Raw genomic sequence first — 23,590 nt, 5'->3', positions numbered from 1 at the left:
AGGTAAAAGAAGCCATTCACCAAAGGACAAAGATTGGATGATTCCACTTATCTGAGGGACCCAGGCTAATCGAACTCATAGAGACAGAAAGTGAAATGACACTTGCCAGGGCCTAGGGCAGGGGGAATGGGTGGCGGGGGGGGGGGGGGGTGTTTAATAGGTGCAGAGTTTCAATTTTTGCTGAGATGATAAAGTTCTGGAGATGGACAGTGGTTGCACAACACTGTGAATGTACTCAATGCCACTGGACTGTACACTTAAAAATGGTTAAAATGATAAATGTTATGTTATGTGTATTTTACCACAATAAAATAATTGTTTAAAAAACTGTAAAGTTGTGAAAAGAGTTGTAAAGAAAAGCAAGAGGGGGGACTTCCCTGGTAGTCCAGTGGTTAAGACTCCACGCTCCCAATACAGGGGACCCAGGTTCGATCCCTGGTCAGGGAACTAGATCCCACACGCCACAAGTAAGAGTTCGCATGCCGCAACTAAAGATCCCGCATGCTCGCAACTAAAGATCCTGCATGCCCGTAACTAAGATCCCGCGTGCCGCAACTAAGACCCAATGCAGACAAATAAATAAATAAATATTTTAAAAAAGAAAAAAATAGAAAAGCAACAGGGTTAAGAAAGATGATGCAACAGGCGGGTGATGATGGAGTTGGGCTGAGGAGCTCCCGAAGGCCTCTGTAAGGAGGTGCTTGCCTCCCCGCACTGGACCATGAGCTCCTGAGGAACACAAGTGGGGCATCCACATCTGCGCCCCCAGAACAATAAACGTTTAAGTGAAGACACTCGTCCAGACTCATACCAGGAAATGGAGTAAGACCCCAAGCCCCACTCATCGAAAGGCTTGGCCAGGACTGAGACACCCAGAACTCAGTGGTCCACGAAGGAGGCTGCCTTGTGCCCAAGGCTGAAGATGGAGTGACCAAGGAGGAAACTGGTGCTGCCCCAGAGAGAGCCAAAGCAGGGGCCTGCACACCCTCCGACCGGGAAATTCCACTTGCGGGAAATAATCAGCAATGTGAACCCAAGGTTTACGTGCAAGGATGCTCCCTAAAGTTATGGTTATAATAACAAAAAATGGGTAACAACCACCTAAATGTCTAATAACAGAGAATTAAGCAAATCATGGCATATCCATATAACAGCAATTATTAAAAAATCATCTTTTCAGTAACTTAGAGAAACATACTATAACGTTAAGAGGAACTATGATCCGTAAATAGTGTATATAGTATATTTTTCTAATTTTGAAAAAAAACCCATAAAATCAAAGGAAAGAAATACACCAGTCTTAATGCAGGTATCTCTGGATGGTGAAGTTACAGGTGATTTTTGTTTTTATTTTTGTCTTTATACTTTTCAGTATTTTGCAAATTTTTTTTCAGTGAAAATGTTCCTTTTATGAATGGGGAAAAACGCACCGTGCCTGGCCGATGTTCGGCAGTGACTTCTAAAAGCAATACATACTGCTTCTGCACCACCACAAGGAGGAAAAGGCTGGTAGTTTTCTTGAAAGGAGGAAGAAAGGATACAGAGCAGAGCTACAAAACCAGCTGTAGAGGTGAGAGCGGAGAGAAGTCATCTGAAAAAGAATATGAAGGACCAGGACAGCCAGCAACTTTAGACTGCACTTTGCCCACAGACACCTCCTGCTGCATGCACAAGCTTTACAAGCCAACCACGCTGCTGGCACCTTACAGAGCAACCCAGCCCTCAGCTCAGGCCACACGGAAAAAAATAAAACAAAAAAATCAACAAGTACAGTTAAGAACAAACTCGACCAAGACTTTTGGCTCAAGTCACGAGGGCAGGCCTCCCTCCCCGAGCAGACTCCGACGTGCCACCCACAGAGACTCGGTGATATCACCGACAGCACAGCCCAGGTCTTCCACGCTCCCAGGGGAGGAGGCCGGTCCAAATGGCACTTTGTACACCCAAAAGCTTGTCATAAACAGTTTTATTTCACCAGAAGGCTTACCATCTCTCACCTCGCTCCCATCTCCAGCACCACAGGCCACGCCTTTTTTTCTTTGAAATATAGTTGATTTAAAGTATGTGTTAGTTTAAGGGGTACGGCAAAGTGATGTAGTTATACGTATTTTTCTTTTTCAGATTATTTTCCATTATACACTATTAAAAGATATTGAATGTAGCTCCCTTTGATATACAGTAAATCCTCGCTGTTTATCTATTTTTTTAATTGAAGTATAGTTGCTTTACAGTATTGTGTTAGTTTTAGGTATACAGGAAAATGACTCAGTTATACATACATATATTTTTCAGATTACGCCTTTATTTATTTGTTCAAATGACAGACCCAAGGTTCCCAAGTCTGTACAAGCCCCAGAAAAGGATCTTCAGAAAGAAATCAAGTTATGATTGGAAAAGAAGATAGTCTAGTTTGCCCTGACTAAAATATGAGATTTCAGGACACAAACCCCAACAGATCTCTGCTGGAAATTTTATTCTTCAGAGGGAAACGCATCGCTTTAAAATCTAGTGTAGATGGGCCCTATTTAACACCTGCCCACCCATAACAAGATACGCACATTTGAAAGTAGAGAAGCCTCATTATCAAATTTAGAAATACGTGTACTGGGCCAACTGGCCTGTTCTGGTTTGAAACAGAAACAAACATAGAAATGAACAATCCTAAACCAGCAGAATAATAAGACATACAACCAGCATACAGCCATTAGCAACATGAGTCAGTACTTTGTGCAAGGCAAAAAAAAAAAAAAAAAATCTTGAAAGCACAATAAAATAATCCTTCAGGAAAAAAAGAAGTGAAATTTAAAAGGGGGTGGGGGGATGGACCAACCAAAAGGCATAACAAACATCCCGCCGGGCTCCAGGCAACTACACTGCCAGGAACTGGTTCTGACTTGCCATTCCTGAAATTCCTCTCTCCCAAGGTCTTCCGGCTCTTCCTTCCTCAGGCTCTCCTTTTACCCGTCTGCACTTGAAGGAGCCCGGAGAGGACCCAGAATGTTGCAGGGCATGACAGGCCCCTCCACCATGCAAGCAGCATTAGGGAGCCAGTGGTAACTGAAATTCACAGGTAATCAAAAAGGCTTGTGGGAGACGGAGCTAATTCATCACCTCCCCTAACCAACCAGCTAACCAACAGTGCAGAGCCAGACTGAAATCACATATAAAGAATGGGCCAAGAGGCAGGAAGCAGGAAAAGGATGACCTGACCCGCTAGAATGTCGCAGTCACACAGCCAGGAGGAGGTTCCAAGGAGGTTTAAAAAACACAACACAACACAACCAAGATGTCTGTGGGAATGCCAAAATGAACCAAAACAAATTCCCCACCGTATGTCCAAGCAGAGTTGTCTCCAAGGCCCTTTACAAACAAGCTACAGGTTTGGCCCAGAGGTAACCTGGGCCTCAGCCCTCACCCATGACCAAGGCTGGGGTCAGTCTCCCTGAGTATTAGCCTCAGTCCTTCCTATGGTCTCCCATAAACAGCACACACACCCCAGATTTGGCTGAGCAGCCTAGCTCTTCTAGGCCATTCTGGTGCTTCCAGGCAAAATCAAAACGTTAGCTGCGGACAGAATTTGAGGTGGTTCCACCAACCAAGGTAACAGGAGAAAAAGATCAGGAACTAGGAGAAAGAAACCAGAAAACTAGGTAACCGAAAACATATTTTCATCATCCTCCCGTGGACGGAAGTGCTTTGCTGCAAATAGTATGTGAGGCTCCCAAGGGACCCAACAGATACCCAAGGCAAGACTTAATTATTCCCATTTTACAGATGCAGGAGCTGAGACTGAAACTTGTGTACGGTAACCCAATGAGGACCAGAATCCAGGCTCCAAGAGACACACTTGCCCAAACAAGCAAATGATTTTCTGCCATTCCCAAAGGAAAACAGTAATCCTCAAGAGGCAGAGACTCCCTGGGCCTCTGCTTGTTGTCCTTAGCATCTAGTATCTTGTACTTTTCTGCTGTGCCTTAACCCGAGCTGCAGGAACAGACTCGGAAGAGGCAGGCACCTCGGATCCAAGGACAGAGACCTACCACCACACAGCCCAGGTCTATGTAGTCCTTGAGGGCTCCAAATACTGCTCTTTCCCATCCTTGTCTCCCCACAGAGGCCCAGCACGGAATAAGCAAGAACCCAGTGATGTTTTGTGCCCTGAAGTCTTCCCCTGGCCATGCCTTAGCCCAGCACCTGTGGCATCCACCTGACGGCTCAGCACAACGGGTGGCACCACAAGTGGCTAACTTCCACCCTAGGACTTGATGGCAGGCATACAAACAGCCACAGGAGAAGCAACTATTAAGCACCAACTGTGTGGCAGGCCCTCTTCTAGGTCCTTCAACCATCTTCAGGGGGAGGATGCAATGTCCCTACGTATGCCAATGAAGGCTCTGAGAATTCCAGAGTTCTCCGACAGAAGCAGGATTTGCACCCCAAAGCCTGGGCCTCCCCACTCCCACCTTCCACCACAGCACTGCGCACGCTGGGCTAGATGGCTGCAATTGTATTCGAAGAAACCACGCTAAGACTTCAAACGGAAGTAGACTTCAAACCAAAGTAGATTATAATATACAAAGCACGTAAAATGCATACCAAACCTTAAAGGGAAAAAAAAAATCTCAGGGGCAATTTAACAATCCTGTAAACCAAAGCCTTCTAAAGGTTTCTCCCGGGCAGCCATTTAGCAAATGACACACTCCGGAGAGCCTCCCCCAGCCCTTCTCCCACTTCCTTCAAGCGAACCATTCCCCTGAAAAACACCTCCTCGGCTTGCCTAAGGTGGGCTCGGACCTCCCACGATATTTAGAAAGAGGGAGAAAATAAAAGGAAAAAAACGCCTTCCAATTTTATGTAGGCAAATACACTCTTCAGAGACCCGCGATTTCAACAGTGCTAGGTTTTACTTAGAAGGCGGGGGGGGGGGGAGGAGAAAGAAAAAGGAAAGGAGGAAAAAAAAACCATCTGGCAGGCCCTGAGCAGCGACATCCTGTTTATTATTAAACATTTTCAGCAACAGAGCATTAAGTGTTTTGAAAATAATCCTCTTCTTCCCGCACTCAAACCGCGGCCGTCTGGGCGGCTGTTAAACCCCTGTCCCTGGCACACAGGCCAGCCACCCCTGACCATCAACTTCGGGGACACCCGCGGGGACCCGAAAAGGCTAGGCGACTCCACCCCCGACCGCCGGCCCCGAGGGTCGCCGCGACCCCGGCTCTGCAACCCGGAGCCGCTCTCGCTAGGAAGCAAGATGGGGCCGGGCGGCAGGAAACCAGCCCCGACGCCCCCGACCGCCGAGGCATTCGCGGCCGCCGGAATGAGGGGCGGAAAGGCGACTCCGGGGGCTCCGGGGACCCGTCCGCCCCGACGGCCCCTCCCCCGGAGGCCCCCAGCCGCGCTGCGCCCAGGCCCGGCCCCGGGGTGCGGGGGCTGCGGGCCCGGCGGGGGGAGCGGCCCGACCCCGCAGTCAGCCGAGCCCAAGCCGCGCGGCGCCGCCACAACAATGGCGAGCTGGCCGCCCGCCGCCCCCCGGCCGCCCCCGGCCCGGCCCCGCGGGCCAACGGCGGCGGCGCGGGGCGGGCCGAGGCCGGTGTTCGCGGACAAAGGTCGGCCGGGCCCGGGCGCCGCTGTCAGTCAGCCGCCGCCGAGACAAAGCCGGCCGGGCCGCGCCGCCTCCATCTTAGCGCCGCGCCCGCCGCCGCCGCCGCCGCCGCCGCCCCGGCCCCGCGCCGCCCCGCGCCCCAGGCCCACCTGGTCTGATTCCGCGGGCGCGACTGGGCCGGGCGATGGCGGTCGGGCGGCGGTCGGGCGCGGAGGCGGCGGGATGGCGGCGGATTGCGAGGCGGCGGCGCGGCTGCTAGCTCGCTCCCTCCCTCCCGGGCTCGCTCGTCGCTCGCTCGCTGGAGCCTCGGAACCTATGTCTAGCCGCTCGTCTCCCTCTCGCGCTCGGCTCCCCGCCCCCCGCCTGCCACCGCCCCCGCGTCCTCCCGCCTCCTCCTGGCGCCGCCGCCGCCGCCCGCAGCCGCGCCTCGGCCAGCGCAGCGCCCCCTGCCGCGCCTCCCGGGATCCGCGACGCCCGCCCCGCCCCCGGGCCCGTGAGGAGGCTGGGGTCCCGGGAGGGGGAGGGGTATGAGATATGGGGGACCTGGGAGGGGGAGGGGCTCGCGGGAGGGGCCCGGAGGAGGGACTGGAGGGCCCAGGGGACGGAGCCGGGAGAAGGGGCCTGGGAAGAGGACCCGGAGTGGGGGCCCTAGAAGGGGCCCGCGGAGAGAAGGGGGAGGGATCCGTGGGGTGGGGGGGGCGGGGAAGGGGAGGAGGCCCAGTGAAGGGGGTTGGGGCGAGAGGCGGGGAGAGAGGTCCGGAAGAAGGGGGGCTAGGCTGGAGGGGGCCGGGGCGGGTGAGGCCCTGACGCAGGGAGGGTTGGGAAGGGAGGGGTGAGAGCCCGGATCTCCGCCCCCTCCCCTTGCAGAACCGCAGCGCCTGCTGCCAGACCGTGAGCCCGGATCTTGTTAAAATACGTATTTGATGTAAGCATGGAAAGGAAACTGAAGTAATAATACATTGTTACTTCAAAAGCAAGGTTGTTGCACAGTCTAGATACTTTATTCCATTTTCGTAAGATGAAACGTAATAAACCAATTCCCTTGAGTGTTTGTGTATTTGTGTGAATGCAAGACAAAAGGTCAGGGAGAATGCGCTCTGCTCTTGGTTACCTCTGCGGTGTGAAGTCGCGAGGGCTGAGGGGGATACTCACTTTTTAATTCTAGATGCTTTGGCAATTAGGAAAACAAACGATTTGAAAAAGCAAAGACAAAAAGAAACGTATCTGGAGCCTGGAATCCAAATCATTTCTGGCAATTGTCCATATACACCGTAAACACCAACGGTGAACGCCAGCCGCAGGGGAGTGGTTGGTCTCATTTAATCCCAACTCAGTGGCAGATATTATTTTTCCAGTTCACAGGTGAGGAATGGAGACTCCGAGAGGTTAAGTAACTTGCCTGAGGCCACACAGTCAGACCTGGGAGGAAAGTTAACCCATTTCAGCCTTAGTAGGACTACGGTTAAGGTTATGGTTAGCACTGAGCAATGTGCCTGGCACACAGTAGGCGCTCAATAAATGTTTGAATGTAGTTGGGGACTTCCCTGGTGGTTCAGTGGTTAAGAATCTACCTTCTAATGCAGGGGATGCGGATTCCATCCCTGGTCTGGGAGCTAAGAGCCCACATGCAATGGGGCAACTAGAGAAGATCCCGCATGCCGCAACTAAGACCCTACACAGCCCAATAAATAAATAAATATGAATAAATAATTTTTTTTAATATTTGAATATTGTTGAATGGAGGAATGAGTGTCTGGCCCTTGACCTTGTTGGCTGGGAGGTAAGGGACTCTGGAACTCTTTAAGAACCAGGAGGTTACCTCTTTTTATTATCTGGTGAGAGAGAACCAAAAAAAAGATGAAAAGTTTGGAGGGCTTTGAGTGCTCTGAAAGACAGGTGAGGAAATATTACAGATGGCAAGCAGAGAGAAAGTCAAGTGGACAAGTGTTCTGCTCTGGTGGCAGATCGAGAAGGGGAGTGACGCCCTCTGGGGACAGCAAAGGCTGCTAAGTCCGTGGAATTTAAATGGCAGCGGGTGCTTCACTTGTACCACAAACCCCAGGTTTCGTCACGGATTCAGGAAATCATTCTCATTCTGCACTTCTCTGGGGTGACAACAGCCACGATGATGGGTACTGTTTATTGAGCACTTTTCCCAGCTGGGCAGGCTGCTAGGCACTTTACAAGAGATAATTCAATGCTTGGGAGACAGTTATTATTGTTCCCACTTTAGGGTTAAGGAAATCAAGGTCACTAATGGCATGGGTGGTGGAGCAAGGATTTGAACCCAGCAGTGCTACTCTGACGTTTGAGCCGTTCCTGGGGAAAACAAGGCTAAGATGCTGGGGCAGGTAGGGGGGCTGTTGTCTGTGATCTGATGCCGTCAACCGGGGCTGGCACCTGGGATTTCTCTAGGACTGTGAAGGTGCGCGTCTAAGCTCTCCCAGAACTCAGGACCCAGGGAGGACAGAGATAGGAAAGAGGAAGAGAGCAGAGCATGAAGGCTGGACCAAGGCTGGACCTTGGGGTCATTTAGCTCCAAGAGACTGCCTGCGATGTAGAGAGGGACATTCAAGGAGATGGTTTCATTTCATTAAAGTTATTAAAAAGTAAACAGCACTACCCAGGGTTGGAACACTGAAAGGAGGTATGGAATGAGTGCACCGAGCAGGGCAAAGCTGGGGAGAGCTGGCATGAACCAATGGGCAAGAGTTTGTTCAGTTTAGGCTCTTTTTTTCTTCTGCTGCTTTTACATATCAGGAAACTTGCAGCTCTGCCTGTGAGTGGAGAAATCTCTTTGGACCCCCAAACTGAGCCCAAGGGAGAATTTCATCTACCTCTCACAGCAAATTACAGATTTCTTGAATACATAATTTTATTTGTCCCAAAATGTGATCACTGTTTTTTGTTACATTGAAATTTAATATTTTTGCATAATACTTATAAATATATTTCTTGGGACTTTCCTGTTTGTGACACAGTGGTTAAGAATCCTCCTGCCAATGCAGGGGACAAGGGTTTGAGCCGTGGTCCAGGAAGATTCCCACATGCCGTGGAACAACTAAGCCCGTGTGCCACAACTACTGAGCCTGCGCTCTAGAGCCCGCGAGGTGCAACTACTGAGCCCGCGAGCCGCAACTACTGAAGCCCGTGCGCCTAGAGCCCGTGCTCCGCAACAAGAGAAGCCACTGCAATGAGAAGCCCGTGCACCGCAACGAAGAGTAGCCCCCGCTCACCACAACTAGAGAAAGCCCGCGTGCAGCAACGAAGACTCAATGCAGCCAAAAATAAATTAATTAATTTAAAAAAATACTTTTAAATATATTTCTTTATTCATGATTTTCTTTTTTAAAACCATGTTATGGCTAGATATGGATCTCCTTTGCATTAATTTCACGTGGAATATGGGAAGCCCCGTCATTGGTCAGATTCAGGTCTTATTTTTCCTTTCACTCCTTTGGAAATTTGCCTCCCTTTATGCTCCCTCCCTTCTCTCTCTCTTTCTTTCTCTTTCTCTGCTTTTTTCTTCTCTAGCCCCCACTGGACACTCCGACATTCCCTCGATCACAGCCCCAGTCTTGCCGATGGTCGTCATTTTTATACATATCTGTGTCCCCTACAAGACTAGGAGCTCATCCAAATAGACTCACTGAATTATTCATTTTTTATTTCCCCAGCACCTGGACCACAATCTGTGACACTTCGTAGGTGCTTCATGAAAGATGATTGAATGAAACAAGAAAAAAAATGAAGGGAGAGAGAATCTTGAGACTCTCAGAGAAAGAATTTGACCTCTGCTAGTGCTCTGTCCAGTCCTGGCCTCAAAAGAAAGCCAGAAAAGCTTTCCCTCATCAATCCACTGCCTGGAGAGTCTAAGATATTACTGGGTTTCTTTCATCCCTCCATCAAGAATACTCCCCTTTTATTGAGCACTTTCAGGTAAGGAAATGAAAACACAGATTCAGTGATTTGCCTGAGTTCCCACAGGGAGCTGGTGACAGAGCTGAGTAGGAAGGAGAACGCACATTTGTTGAGGGTTTGTTGTGGCTGCACCCACTTTCTGTATATCCCAGGCTCTTCACCATGATTTTGTGAGTTAGGGTCTATCATCAACCCCATTTTACAGATCAATCGGTTGAGGCTACCGGATCTTCACCCACCACCGCCTGGCTGTCAGATGGATAGGAGAGCCTCTCTGGCCATCCAGACCTCAGAAAGCTCTGGCAAATCAGTGTCCAACTGAAGGGAAGGGAAGTGGAGGACCACTAGACACTGACCACAAATAGGGAGCCAGCCTTAAAAGCGCTGGTCCACCCTAGAGCCTGGGGGCAGCCCCCGCAGCCTCTCCTGGGGGCCCCATCTAGCTTCAAGGCCAAGCCTCCCTTCAGCCACTCAGAGCCTGCATCTTGTCCACAGCATGGCCATGCACACCACCCACAGGCTCCAGAAAGCACAAGCACAGAGGCCCAGCCAGCTCACCTCAGCTCACCTCCTCAGTGGGTGTCCAAGCTAAAGCCGGAATCAGGCACTGGGTCTATGCCTTTCCCCTGGACTTGCCCCCAGCATGGAACCATGGTTTTAAAAAAGTGCAGGAGTTGGAGTCAGACGGACCTGAGTTAGATTCTGTCTCTATCCTCATTTACTGTGTATCTTTAGACAAGTGCCTCTGATTTGTTGAGCCTCTGAAAATTGGGGAAGAGGTCTGTCGTGAGAAGTTGAATGAGATGACGTATATTGGCTGTTAGCACAAGCTGGCATCTAGTGGGCATTCAGCACATGTTGGTTCTTACTGTTATTCCTTTTTCATCTCAGACACATTGGAGCTTCCCTTGTCAGTGATCACTTGCTATGTAACAAACAGCCCCAAAACTTAGTGGCTTGAAACAACAAATTGTAATTTCTCACCACTTTGTGGTGTTTTGGAAGGGTCTTCTCTTCCACCTTGTATTGACAGGGGTCACTCATGCTGCTGCACTGTCTCTTCCACCATGAGGTGTCTCATGCTCCAGGATTCTCCTTGTGGCCTCTCTCTCCAGCAGAACAGTCTGGGTTTCCTTATAGCATGGCAACTGGCTTCCAAAGGAATGTACGTGGAAGCTGACAGGCCTCTTAGGAGTGCATTCTGTCAGTCAAAGTGAGTCACAGGGCTACCTCAGAACTCCCCCACCCCCACTGCCAATGGAAGGAGCAGCATATGTGTACAGAGAGGGGAAGACTGATGGCAGATTATTTGTAGATAATCTTTCTGGTTCTCAGGACCTTCTGTGCTTCCTCACCCCATGTCTTATCCAAACCTCCACTCATTCTGTCTAACGAAGACATTCCATCTGACTGCAAAAAATATTTACTGAGATCTAGTATGGCAAGACCAGTCACAGTGCTGAGAAATGGCAAGATGAGAAATAAATCATCTGGGACATCCCTAGTGGTCCAGTGGTTAAAAATCCGCCTTCCAATGCAGGGGATGCAGGTTTGATCTCTGGTCAGGGAACTAAAATCACACATGCCGCAGGGCAACTAAGCCCATGCACTCTAGCCCGCATGCCACAACTAGAGAGCCCACGTGCTGCAACGAAGATCTCGGTGCCACAACTAAGACCCCATGCAGCCTAATTAATTAATTAATTAAAAATAAATAAATCATCCCTCTGTTCAAGAAACTCTCAAGTTAAGGGGTTTTCAAAAAAAAAAACCCAACAATAATAAAAACTGATTCATCAAGCTCTCACTACCTCCAGGTGTTACCAAGTCCAAGCTCCTACTGCTTGTGGCAAGACAGGCCAATAAATCAAGACATGAGTTGTTGGGCCAAGAAATAGCGACTTTATCAAGAAAGCCAGCAGACCGAGAAGATGGTGGACTCGTGTCCCAAAGAACCATCTTGCCTGACTTGGAATTCAGGCTTCTTTTGTACCGAAAGGGGAAGGAGTAAAGTCAATATTTCCTGGTTCAGGTCAGCCTCCAGGAGGGTTGTGTTAATTTCTTCCTTCCTGCAGTCATTCTCAGGTGGGCCTGATCAGGATGTTTCCTGTGAGCTAAATAAAGATATTTTAGCTTAATGATCATTACCTGGGAGGCAGGGTTCCCAGAGATGGGCCATGATGTATAATTTAAGCTTACAGGCAACATCCCTTTAGTGATCAACCTGTAATAGAATACAAAGTTTCTTTCCTATTACATAGGCATGGGCCCGAGCTGGGTCTGAATCGTTGGAGCCTGGCTCTGAGCTGGTCTAGTGCATCCTCCTGGCCCAGAACTGCAGTAACTTGCAGTACAATCCAGGAATGTGAGGCCTACAATTTGTGCAGTGATTGAATGTGCCAGGATTCCTGGATGGGCCTGCTTTCATACTCTCTGCACCTGTTCTCCAAAAGGCAATTGTACTAATGACAGAGAGTGTGAGTCCCAATTACAGTTCAGAAAATGTAGTCATCTTAACTGGAGGGAAAAAAGAATCCTGTTCAGGGGAGAAATCGGTTCCAGCTGGGGAGGCTGGGGGGAGCCTTCTTGGGGCAGGTGCTTTTGACACCAGGCTTTGAAGGAAGACTGGAGTTTCATCAGAGGAGACTGGGGAAGGACATTCTTGAACAAAGGCCTGGAGATGGGAGCATCTGGGCACTGGGAGGGACCACGGGCTGGCTGCTGGCCATCAGAAAAGTGGCCACATCCCAGGGAATGTGCATTCCAGTAGGAATGGGAGCCTTGAGGTAAAAATACGACACTTGGATCTGAACAGGCAGCAGGGGGGCCCAGCACAGACCTTGGCACGCACATCAAGGTGGACAGCATCTGGGTCTCAGCACCTGACACAGGTGGGCTTAAAAGCAAGGTCTCCTCTGAGGGGCTCATGCCAAAGGGAGTTCAGGACAGGGAATGCCGGCAATTTCTCTTCACATCACACCTGAGTCTTAGGAATGTGCCCTCCATTTTCCTCTAAGGAGAAAGACCCAGGAAAAGGAGAGAGCCAAGACTGGGGAATAAAAGAAGTGTGAGGATAAGACTTAAAACTTGGCAACTTCGGGCAAGTAAAAGAAATCACCAACTTACACAGCGGAAGATGTTGGGCACCTCATTCCATTCCTTCTGCTCAGCACTCGGTGTGATTGTTTTCCTGTATTATTTTATTTTGTATTGAAAATTTCAAATGTATATAAAAGTAGAAGGAATATTATTATGTCAGTGTATATCTCTAGAAAGGTAAAGATCTTTTAAATCAGGGGCTTCCCTGGTGGCGCAGTGGTTGAGAGTCCGCCTGTCGATGCAGGGGACGCGGGTTCGTGCCCCGGTCCGGGAAGATCCCACATGTCGCGGAGCAGCTGGGCCCGTGAGCCATGGCCACTGAGCCTGCGCATCCGGAGCCTGTGCTCCGCAACGGGAGAGGCCACAACAGTGAGAGGCCCGCGTACCGCAAAAAAAAAAAAAAAAAAAAAAAAAAATCACAAGACCATGATATCATAATCACACCTAAAACCCCCAGCATTTCTTTAACATTGTCAAATACCTCATGAGAGTTCAAAGTTACCTGATTATATTGTTTCATGAAAACAAAACTTGGCAACTTTGGCTGAGAAAAGGCAGTGAAAAATTATTGAGGGATATGGCTTGGGAAGCAAAAGGAAAGAAAAAACTCACTAAGGAGGCTCCTAAATAAAGGATGGGATGGCGAGTACCAGAAAGGCATCCCACCTGCTCCCCTTCTGTACCAATGGCAGAGTTCCCAAATTGTGGACCTCCTTCCCAAGGAACCATGTCAGAATCTTCCTCAACATGGAGCCCCCCGGGAAGCCATACCAACTGAGGGATATGACACGTGACGGGGAGGTGAGGATAAAGGTAGAATAAAGGAAGGTCACTGGCAAGAGAATTTAGGAATCAGGTCTTGCCCTCTGTGTCAGGATCCCAGAAATGTAGGTACTGGAGAAATAATAGATTTTAAAATATAACTTTCTATCATGAAAGGGAGAAGAAAACCCAAAATGGGAAAACAATATTTGCAAACTATATATCTGAAAAGGGTCTAACATCCAGAATATCTAAAGAACACAACTCAATAACAAAAAGACAAACAACCCCATGAAAAAGTGGATAAAGGACTTGAATAGACGTTTCTCCAAAGATAAGCAAATGGCCAATAAGCAGATGAAGAGATGCTCAACATCATTAGCCATCAGGGAAACGCAAGTCAAAACCACAGTGAGATACAACTTCACACGCACTAGGATGGCTATATGGAAAATAACAAGTGTTGGTGAGGATGGAGAGATACTGGAACCCTCATACATTGCTGGTGGGAATGTAAACTGGTGTGCCTGCTATGTGAAACAGTATGGTGGTTCCTCAAAAAGTTAAACATAGAATTATCACATGACCCAGCAATTCCACTCCAATAGCCAAAAGATAGAAAGAACCCAAATGTCTGCCAACCGATGAGGGGATAAACAAAATGTGGTAGATTCATACTGAAATATTATTTAACCATTAAAAGGAAAGAAGTACTAGGACTTCCCTTGTGGCACAGTGGTTAAGAATCCACCTGCCAATGCAGGGGACACGGGTTCGAGCCCTGGTCCGGGAAGATCCCACATGCCGCAGAGCAACTAAGCCCATGAGCTACAACTACTGAGCCTGTGATCTACGGCCCACGAGTCGCAGCTACTGAGCCCGTGTGCCACAACTAATGAAGCCGCGCTCCTCGAGCCCATGCTCCGCAACAAGAGAAGCCACCTCAGTGACAAGCCTGCACACTGCAACGAAGAGTAGACCCCGCTCACCGCAACTAGAGCAAGCCCGCGCGCAGCAACGAAGGCCCAACGCAGCCAAAGATAAATAAATAAATTAATTAATAAATTAAAAAAAAAACTTAAAAAAATTTAAAAAATGGAAAGAAGTTCTGTTACGTGCTATAACATGGGTGAACCCTGAAAACTTTACGCTAAGAGAAAGAAGCCACATACAAAAGGCCATATATTATATAATTCCATTTATACGAAATACCCCAAATAGTCAAAGCCATAGAGACAGGAAGCAGGTTAGTGTTTGCCAGGGGCTGGGGGGAGGGGGGATGGGGACTGACCACTTAATGGCTGTGGGATTTCCTTCTGGGATGATGAAACAGCTCTGGAACTAGGGGTGATGGTTGTACAACATGGCAAGTGTACTAAATGTCACGAAATTGCACACTTTAAAGTAGTTAAAATGGTCAATTTTATGTTATGTGTGTTTTACCACAATAAAAATAATCGAATTGAAATGGCATTTTTGCTGGTATCCTGGTCAGTTATGTTACTGTCATTTGTTCACGTGCGTTATCATTTAGATTTCCAACCTTCCTGGTGATATTTAGGTTTTAAGGGAGATACACATTTTCTGTTTTTTTTGTTTGGCCGCGCTGCAGCTTATGGAATTTTAGTTCCCCAACCAGGGACTGAACCCAGGCCCTCAGCAGTGAGAGCATGGCGTCCTAACCACTGGACCACCAGGGTGTTCCTTCTATTTCTAAAATGCTCACTTGTCTGGGTCCAAGGGGAAGTGGGGTTTGTGGAGCCAGCGACCCTTCATCCTGTGGCATCTGAGGAGGCTCCTGGGTCCCCATGTGGGTTTAGATGCCCCAATGATGACAAGGCTGCCAGGTTGAGGGGCAGTCTAGTGGATGGCAGATCTATTTTATACCTCAGTCTGAATAGCCATAGTTTGTCTTTCAGCTAAAAATGGTGGTCCCGGAGAAAAGCAGCAAGTTCAGCGGGCAACTGAGTCATACAAGTCCTTTTCTTGGAGACAACCACCGTACCTTGGTACACCTCAGAAAAGTGCCTTTTGCGTACTTCCCATTTTGTCAGACAAGATGCTAAAAAGGTATGTCCTCAAGGGTTAAGCTTTAATAAAATCATTTTTACTCCTTCATCAGGGACATTCTAAAGTAGAACCGGCCTTCCTTTTTTCCTGCAAGAGCATGGCAATGAAGAATGCAATGGCTGGGGCTTCCCTGGTGGTGCAGTGGTTGAGAGTCTGCCTGCTGATGCAGGGGACACGGGTTCGTGCCCCGGTCCGGGAAGATCCCACATGCCGCGGAGTGACTGGAGAGGCCACCACAGTGAGAGGCCCGCATACCGCAAAAAAAAAAAACAAAAAAAAAACAAAGGATGCAATGGCTAATAGTACCATTTAGAGCCACTGCTTTGATTCATGCTAAGGGGCCAGCAGTTTTACCCACTAACCGTACAAGCGTCTACACAGTGAAAAAGGCAAATGATGTTTTAGTATTATTACGAAAATGGTTTTGACCCTTGCAGTTCCCTGAGAGGACCCCCCCAGGGGTCTGTAGACCACAATTTGGAAATTATCTCCCTAAGCATGTTTCTCTCCTGGTAATTTTTTTTTTATATTTATTTATTTATTTGGCTGCGCCGGGTCTTAGCTGCCGCACTCGGGATCTTCAGTTGCAGCGTGTGGGATCTTTTAGTTGCAGCATTCGGGATCTAGTTCCCTAAGGATCAAACCTGGGCCCCCTCCATGGGGAGCATGGAGTCTTAACCACTGAACCACCAGGGAAGTCCTTCTCCTGGTAATTTTAAAGCAGAACAGATAAATCTACCCAGAAGAAGCAGGCTCATGTAGAGTTACTTTTTGAGCACATGATTCTTACTAGGTGCTCAATAAACACTTTTTGAATCTTGAGTAGTGGCTGCCACCTACAGGGCTTACTACAGGTGAGGTGTTGTGCTAAACATTTTACAAACATTGTCTCATTGGGTCTAGCATCCCCATTTGACAGATGTGAAAAGCAAGGATCAGAGAGGGTAAGGAACTAGCCAACACAGCTGAAGATGACCAGATCAGGAGTCAAGCCCAGTTTTGTCTGACTTCAAACCATTGTGCCATACTAAATCTGTCTGGCAGAAAAATCTTTGGCCAAGAGTTAGATTGAGAAGAAGAGAGGAAATTAATTAGAGGAAAATTTAAGAAAGTTTTGGAAATAAGTTTGAATAACTAGGCTGCCTACATAAATCTACTGGTTATTTCCTAGCCAACAAACTCAATGAAGACATATGTGTCCCATTCGCCTGGGCCAGTGGGTTAGCAGCTAATTGCAAGGCTGGTCTAAAGAGGGTATATTAAGAATGATGGGGTACTTCCCTGGTGGTCCAGTGGTAAAGAATCCACCTTACAGTGCAGGGGACTTGGGTTCGATCCCTGGTCAGGGAACTAAGATCCCACTTGCCGCGGGGCAGCTAAGCCTGCGTGCCTCAACTAGAGAAGAGAAAACCCAAACGCCACAACTAGAGAGAAGCCCTCGCGCCGCAGTGAAGAGCCCTCGCCGCAACGAAACATCCCATGTACCTCAAGGAAGATCCTGCGTACCGCAACTAAGACCCAACGCAGCCAAAAATAAATTAAATAAATAAATCTTAAAAAAAAAGAAAAAGAACGATGGGGAATTCCCTGGTGGCCCAGGGGTTAGGATTTGATGCTTTCACTGCCGTGGCCCGGGTTCAGTCCCTGGTTGGGGAACCAAGATCCCGCACAAGGGCTGGGTGTACAGGCCTTTTTCATGCCAGTGGAGGACAAGACACAAACAACAGCCAGAGGTAGAAAGACATGCCACTGGGGCCCAGGTGTGGAATCCAAAATGCAGCAAAAATAATGAGACAATTGGACTGCCCTGGGCTGGGTCCCCACAGGTCAGGGGCCACACCTGCCAAAGTTCTTCTAGAGCAGCTAGGCTGCTCTCAGGCGTTTCCCTGAGAAGCTAAGCTGGATCACTCCTGAGGTTATACCCATTCTTTTCACCAGTGAAACACCAGCTGCTAGTCTTCCCAGGTGTTCGTTAATGCCTCGGGCCGAACTCCTTGGCCTTCTGGAATATGATCTGACCCCTACTGACCTCTCCAGGCTCATCTCTCACTTCCTCACTTTCCAGAGTCATAGCCTGCAGAATTGGTACCAACAGTTCCCTCTTCCTGGAAGAAACTGTCCCCAGCCCCACACAACCTCCTTTGCTCGGGGGAATCCTACTCAAACCTCAGGACTCAGGTTGGACTTCACCTCTCTCTCTCTCTTTTTTTTTTTTTAATGTTCCCTGCTAATTATTTATCTATTTATTTATTTTTAAATTTATTTTGTTTCGGCTGTGCTGCGCAGCATGCAGGATCTTAGTTCCCTGACCAGGATTGAACCCGTGCCCCCTGCAGTGGAAGAGCAGGGTCCTAACCACCAGACCGCCAGGGAATTCCCATGGACATCACCTTCTTTAAGAGCCCTTTCCTGTTGATACCCACCTCCAAACACCATATCTCCATTGCTTGTTAGGCACCATTACCAGGGATGTCAAGGCTCACAAGAAAGATATGATGCTCACAGAGCTTATGGGCCAGTGTTTTACATTCAAAATACTGCTTGTTGTCTTACTTGCCCACTAGGCTGTAAGCTCCTCTGGAATGGGATGGCGTTTGCATGTTCACTGCTATATTCCTGAATCTCACACTGGCACAGAGTACGAAGGAGCTCAATCAACATTTGCTAACTCAATGAGCAAATGAAAAAGGAATCCATAGAGGGTGTGGAGAAAAGGGAACCCTCCTACACTGATGGTGGGAATATAAATTGGTACAGCCACTATATAGAACAGTATGGAGGTTCCTCAAGAAACTAAAAATAGAGTTGCCATATGATGCAGCAATCCCATTCCTGGGCATGTATCTGGAAAAAACAATTAATTTGAAAAGATATGTGTACCCCGATGGTCACTGTAGCACTATTTACAATAGCCAAGACATGGAAGCAACCTAAGGGTCCATCGACAGATGAATCGATAAAGAAGATGTGGTAATTACATACAATGGAATATTATTCAGCTGTAAACAAGAATGAAATAATGTTATTTACAGCAAGACAAATGGACCTAGAGATGATCATACTAAGTGAAGTAAGTCAAACAGCGAAAGACAAACATCATATGACATCACTTACATGTGGAATCTAAAAAAGTGATGCAAATGAACTTATTTACAAAACAGAAAGAGACCCACAGACTTCGAAAACAAATTTATGGTTACTAAAGGGGAAAGGTAGGGGGGAGGAGGGATAAATTCAGAGTTTGGGATTAGCATATACATATTACTATATATAAAATAGATAACCAACAAGGACCTACTGTATAGCACAGGTAACTCTACTCAATATTCTGTAATAACCTAAATGGGAAAAGAATTTGAAAAGGAATAGATATACGTGTATGTATAACTGAATCACTTTGCTGTACACCGGAAGCTAACACAACATTGTAAATCAACTCTACTCCAATATAAAATAAAAATTAAAAAATAAAAAGGAACCCATGAAAAGGAGAGGAGAGGAGAGGAGAAAAATAGGTGAAATAGGAATGTGATGAAGTAGGGAACAACCTTTGCACCCACCTATGGATACTTACACTCTCATCATTCCCCAGGCGGTGCTGGAGGAACTGGCTCTGTGGATATAGGGCTGGGGGGAGGGTGCATAAAAGAAACAGCTCAAAGAGGGGTTTACAAACCTGTTGAGGAGCAGCGTGCACACATTTAAAATGCCATCACCAAACAGCATACCTTCAAAAGGTACAACGAATCTTGTGCCAAGTGAGGTCAGAAGTATTGAGAGATACAAAAAAAAAAAAAAAAGTACAATAATAAGAGAAACGGCTATGCGTCAGGTTGGCTAATGGCTGTGACAAGCAACCCCCGCATTTTACCGGTGCATCTCAATTCAAGTTTATTTTTTATTTCTCCCACGTGGGTTTTCTTGACTGAGTCACTCTGTTCCAAGTAGTGCTGTGGGGATTCGGGAACCTTCCATCCGCTATCACTATCACTATTTCCGCTATTACTTGTTCCAGTCTCACTCCAGAGGAAGGCAGACCGGGAAGTGTGCGCCATCAGTTCCACCCACATTCCATTGGCTAGAACTCCGTCTTGTGGCCCCACCTACCGGGAGGGGAGGTTGGGGATTGTAGTCTAGCGGAGTGCCCTGGAGGTAAAGGAAGTGAGGACTGCTAAACACATTAGTCTCTCCACAGCTTTTTTTTTTTTTTTTTTTTAACTGAGAATCTACTAAATGTCAGGCACCGTGATAAATAAGTTACATTCAGTTGTCATTTTATCGTTACATCACCTCTCATTTACAGAGAGGGAAACAGAGGCTCATAAAGTTTAAGTACATTTTATGAGGCGAAACGCTCATGCTTGGAGAATCAATGTGGAACCAGATCATTCTAACTCCAAAGGCTGTAACTGAAAAGAAGTAAGGACAGCTTAACACTAGGGAGCTGCTCTGAGACTACACCTACTCATCCGACATCATCGTCATTTAAGAGCTTGAGTGTGCTGGTTAGGCATCGTTCGAGGCACTTTAATATTATATTAACTCACTGGATCCTCCCCAAACGCCTATGAGATAAATACTGTTAATCCCCCTATTTTATTTATTTATTTATTTTTAATTTTTAATTTTTTTTTTGGCTGCGTTGGGTCTTCGTTGCTGCGCTCCGGCTTGCTCTAGTTGCAGTGAGCGGGGGCTACTCTTCGTTGCGGTGTGCGGGCTTCTCATTGCGGTGGCTTCTCTTGTGGCGTAGCATGGGCTCTAGGTGTCCGGGCTTCATTTGTTGTGGCACGAGGGCTCAGTAGTTGTGGCACACGGGCTTAGTTGCTCCGCAGCATGTGGGATCTTCCCCGCCCAGGGCTGGAACCCGTGTCACCTGCAGGCAGATTCTTAACCACTGTGCCACTAGGGAAGTCCCAATCCCCCTATTTTAAGGATGATGAAATTGCACACAGAAGTTAAGTGATTTGCCTGAGGTCATTCTAGGCAGTCTTTCTCCAGAGCCTCCAGCTTTGCCCCGCTCCTGCCTCCGCAAACAAAAGGAATTGTTGTAGGGCACAGTCTCCAAAGTGAGGCACTAGTACCCTGGGGAGGAGTCCAGCTGGTCCAGTGGGGTGCGAGAGGGAACTGTGATCCTTCTATTCATCTTTATTTTTATTCTTAAAAAAAAGAAATCACACAGGGAACTATATTCAACATCCTGTGATAAACCATAATGGAAAAGAATGTGAAAAAGAATGTATATGTATAACTGAATCAATTTGCTGTACAGCAGAAATTAAACACAACATTGTAAATCAACTATACTTCAATAAACATTTTTTAAAAATCAGTGATATTAAACTTTGCTAATATGTATTATACAGCTTGACCCTGTCGCCCTCTCTTAGCTGAGGATCAATCTGCATAATACATACTAGTAAAATTTAATATCACTGATTTTATTTTATTTTATTTTTTTTACAATAAACAGAAAGTGTCACCTACACACCTTGTGTTTGGATAAATGGATCAGTGTGGTATGCTTAGTTTTAGTTGAGCTAGCTCTCACAGTGTGGACCAATGGTTTTTAAAGATTCCTGTAAAGAATTAACGATGACTAGACGCCCACCTCAGGCACCGCCTCCACCCTACACAACCCAGGCTCCCTCGAGCATGCCCAGAACCCCTACATCGCAGAGTGGGAGGCGGGGCCTTGTGGCCACACCCCTTCACTTTCCCCCGCCTTCCTTCCGGAGGCGTCATTGGGTGCTTCACGTTGCGATTGGGCGAGCCGCGGGTTGTCGGAGGTACACAATTGGACAGAGTCGCCGCCCCTCGACCGGTGGACAGCCTCGATTGGCCGAGGTGCTGAGAGGGGTGGGCCGAACCTACTCGTCACCCAGGCTGAGACGCTAGGAGTGGGCTTGCGCCGCAGTGGGCGCTCAGTAACGGGTACCTCGATTTGGGAGCGCACGGCGAGCCCAGGGCCCAGGGTGTCAGGGGGCCGGTTAGGAGGTGCGGCCCGAGGTTGGAGGGGCCGGGAGAACCCGGGGCTGCAGGCGAGGCGGGATGGCGGCCGTTGTCCCGGGAAGGACCTGCGTGGATGCCAGTGGGCACCTTGGTGGAGGAGATCGCGATTAAACTAGACGTCGTGGTCTGACACGAGACCCCTAGCAAGACCACCACCTTGCCACCCAGCCTGGGAAGCCCTAAGTGGATTGGAACCCAGGATTGGAGGCTTCTGCTCAAGCAGATGGCCACCACCCATCAGGAGCAGTTACAGGAAAATGAGCCTGACTGAGCTGGTGGAGCTTCTACGGCGGACGAATGACCTGCGTGCCAGAGGCTTATGAGCAAGGGAATTGGAAGAAACAAATCAAAAAGCTAATTGCTAACAGCGAGGCCTCAGCCTACAAACTCATCTCCAGAGCCAAGTCGGGGAATTGAAGACATTTGGCCAGGGGAGAAGGATCCAGGAGAAATATGACCAGAACTCTGTGCACAGCTTCTCCTGTCTGAAGCTCTGTGACGTGGGGGCAAATAAACCCTGTCCTGGACATAATTCTTGCAGAAGAGCAAACATCTGGGGGGAATGAGCTTATCTGCAAAGGTCATAATAAAGTTGTTGAAGAAGTTAAATGGAAGACTCCATACATCAGTACAAAAAGCCAGATGTTTTTCTGGATCTAGCTTTTTATCTGTGAGATGTCTGAGGCTCGAGACAGATCCGATTCACTTTCTGAGAGAAGTGTTTTTGCAAACTTACTCCAAGTTCTCAGTGACTCACAGTGTACTTGCCTGTGTGATTAAAGTGGTAAGAATGGCAACAGCAACGGCCTGAATATAGGGCAAAATTTCCGTGTTATCAGAGGTAACAGAAAACAGTAATGATAGATCTTGTGATACCACTTGATTACATTTAATAAGCTGAAGCTGACTTTCCCACGAAAGTGAAAATCCCTGCAAAGGGTGCTCCCTGGCCTTGAACCAGCATAACATACCATCAGAAGGACATAATGATATTAAAAGGTGAGGTCCACTGAGCCAGTCATCTTCATGATAGTACCTCCAAGAGACTTGTGGAAACAGTGAGACTGAGGCACATAATGGGGTGCCGTATAAGATAGAACTAAGACAACTTGAGCATTCTGCTTTACAGTTGTTTTGAAAATGCTCACAAATCAGGTCATTAAGAGCATTCCAGAGCATTAACGTTTTCTAGGAAGATTAAAAACACCTGAGGACTTCCCTGGTGGCACAGTGGTTAAGAATCCTCTTGCCAATGCAGGGGACGCAGGTTCGAGCCCTGGTCCGGAAAGATCCCACATGCCACAGAGCAACTAAGAGCCTGCACTCTAGAGCCCGCGAGCCACAACTGTTGAGCCCGAGTGCCACAACTACTGAAGCCCGCGTGCCTAGAGCCCGTGCTCTGTAAGAAGAGAAGCCGCCACAATGAGAAGCCCATGCACCTCAACAAAGAGTAGCCTCTGTTCGCCACAAGTAGAGAAAGCCCCACGCACAGCAAAAGACCCAATGCAGCCATAAATAAATAAATTTAAATTAGAAAAATAAAAACACTTGAGATTATTCTGTGAGTACTGTGTAGGACTACTCATATTTTTACTTTTGTCAGATAACCAAAGTTGACAAATCTGTGTGTTCTTCAGAACCAGCAGGGGGCGTATATGCTGAAACATCAATAACAATAACTAATACTACACAAATAGCCAAGGCTCTCTGTTTGCGTCCAGGCACTGGGCAAGTGCTGTACATGCATTAGTCCATTAGATCCGTACAACAACCCTATGAAGCAGGTACTATTATTACCTCCACTTTAGAAATGAGGAAACTGAGGGCTAGAGAATTTAGGCAGTTACTGTGCTACACCACCTCCCCAAGATGGCACACAGGGACATGCTCTGGCAAAGACTGGTGGCCAAATTTGGACCAAAGGTTGTAGTTTGCCCAATCCTGCTCTAGCATTTGATAATCTGAAATCTTTTGCAATCAGAAATTTGCAAATTACTTCACACAGTGTATGATAAATGCCTTCAGATGGGGAAGAACCAACTCTTGGGTAAACTACATGAATACACTGCCAGGGGAAAGAAAAAACTCTGCCCCAAGTCAGACAACAATGGGGGCCCCATCCGCCCT

At 47.8% G+C, this 23,590-nt stretch overlaps 1 protein-coding gene across 21 annotated transcripts in view; it reads right to left on the bottom strand.

The window, feature by feature from the left end:
* PRRC2B (proline rich coiled-coil 2B) overlaps positions 1-5,968 on the bottom strand; it is an 87,577-nt gene extending 81,609 nt beyond the window's left edge. For 20 of the 21 annotated variants that reach the window (XR_016393665.1, XR_016393666.1, XR_016393670.1 and 17 more), the window contains exon 1: positions 5,752-5,968. The gene's annotated coding sequence lies outside the window, so the exon portion shown is untranslated. The remainder of the gene's footprint in view (positions 1-5,751) is intronic. The other variant, XM_089913899.1, reaches the window with a different exon arrangement.
* Between the last annotated feature and the right edge of the window lie 17,622 nt (positions 5,969-23,590).

The sequence above is a fragment of the Delphinapterus leucas genome, chromosome 6, assembly GCF_059928025.1.
Source record: "Delphinapterus leucas isolate spDelLeu-1000000601 "Yukka" chromosome 6, BTC_Dleu_Yukka2, whole genome shotgun sequence".
Lineage (NCBI taxonomy): Eukaryota > Metazoa > Chordata > Mammalia > Artiodactyla > Monodontidae > Delphinapterus > Delphinapterus leucas.
The sequence above is the reverse complement of the archived record's forward strand: the minus strand, read 5'-3'. Positions and strand labels throughout refer to the sequence as shown.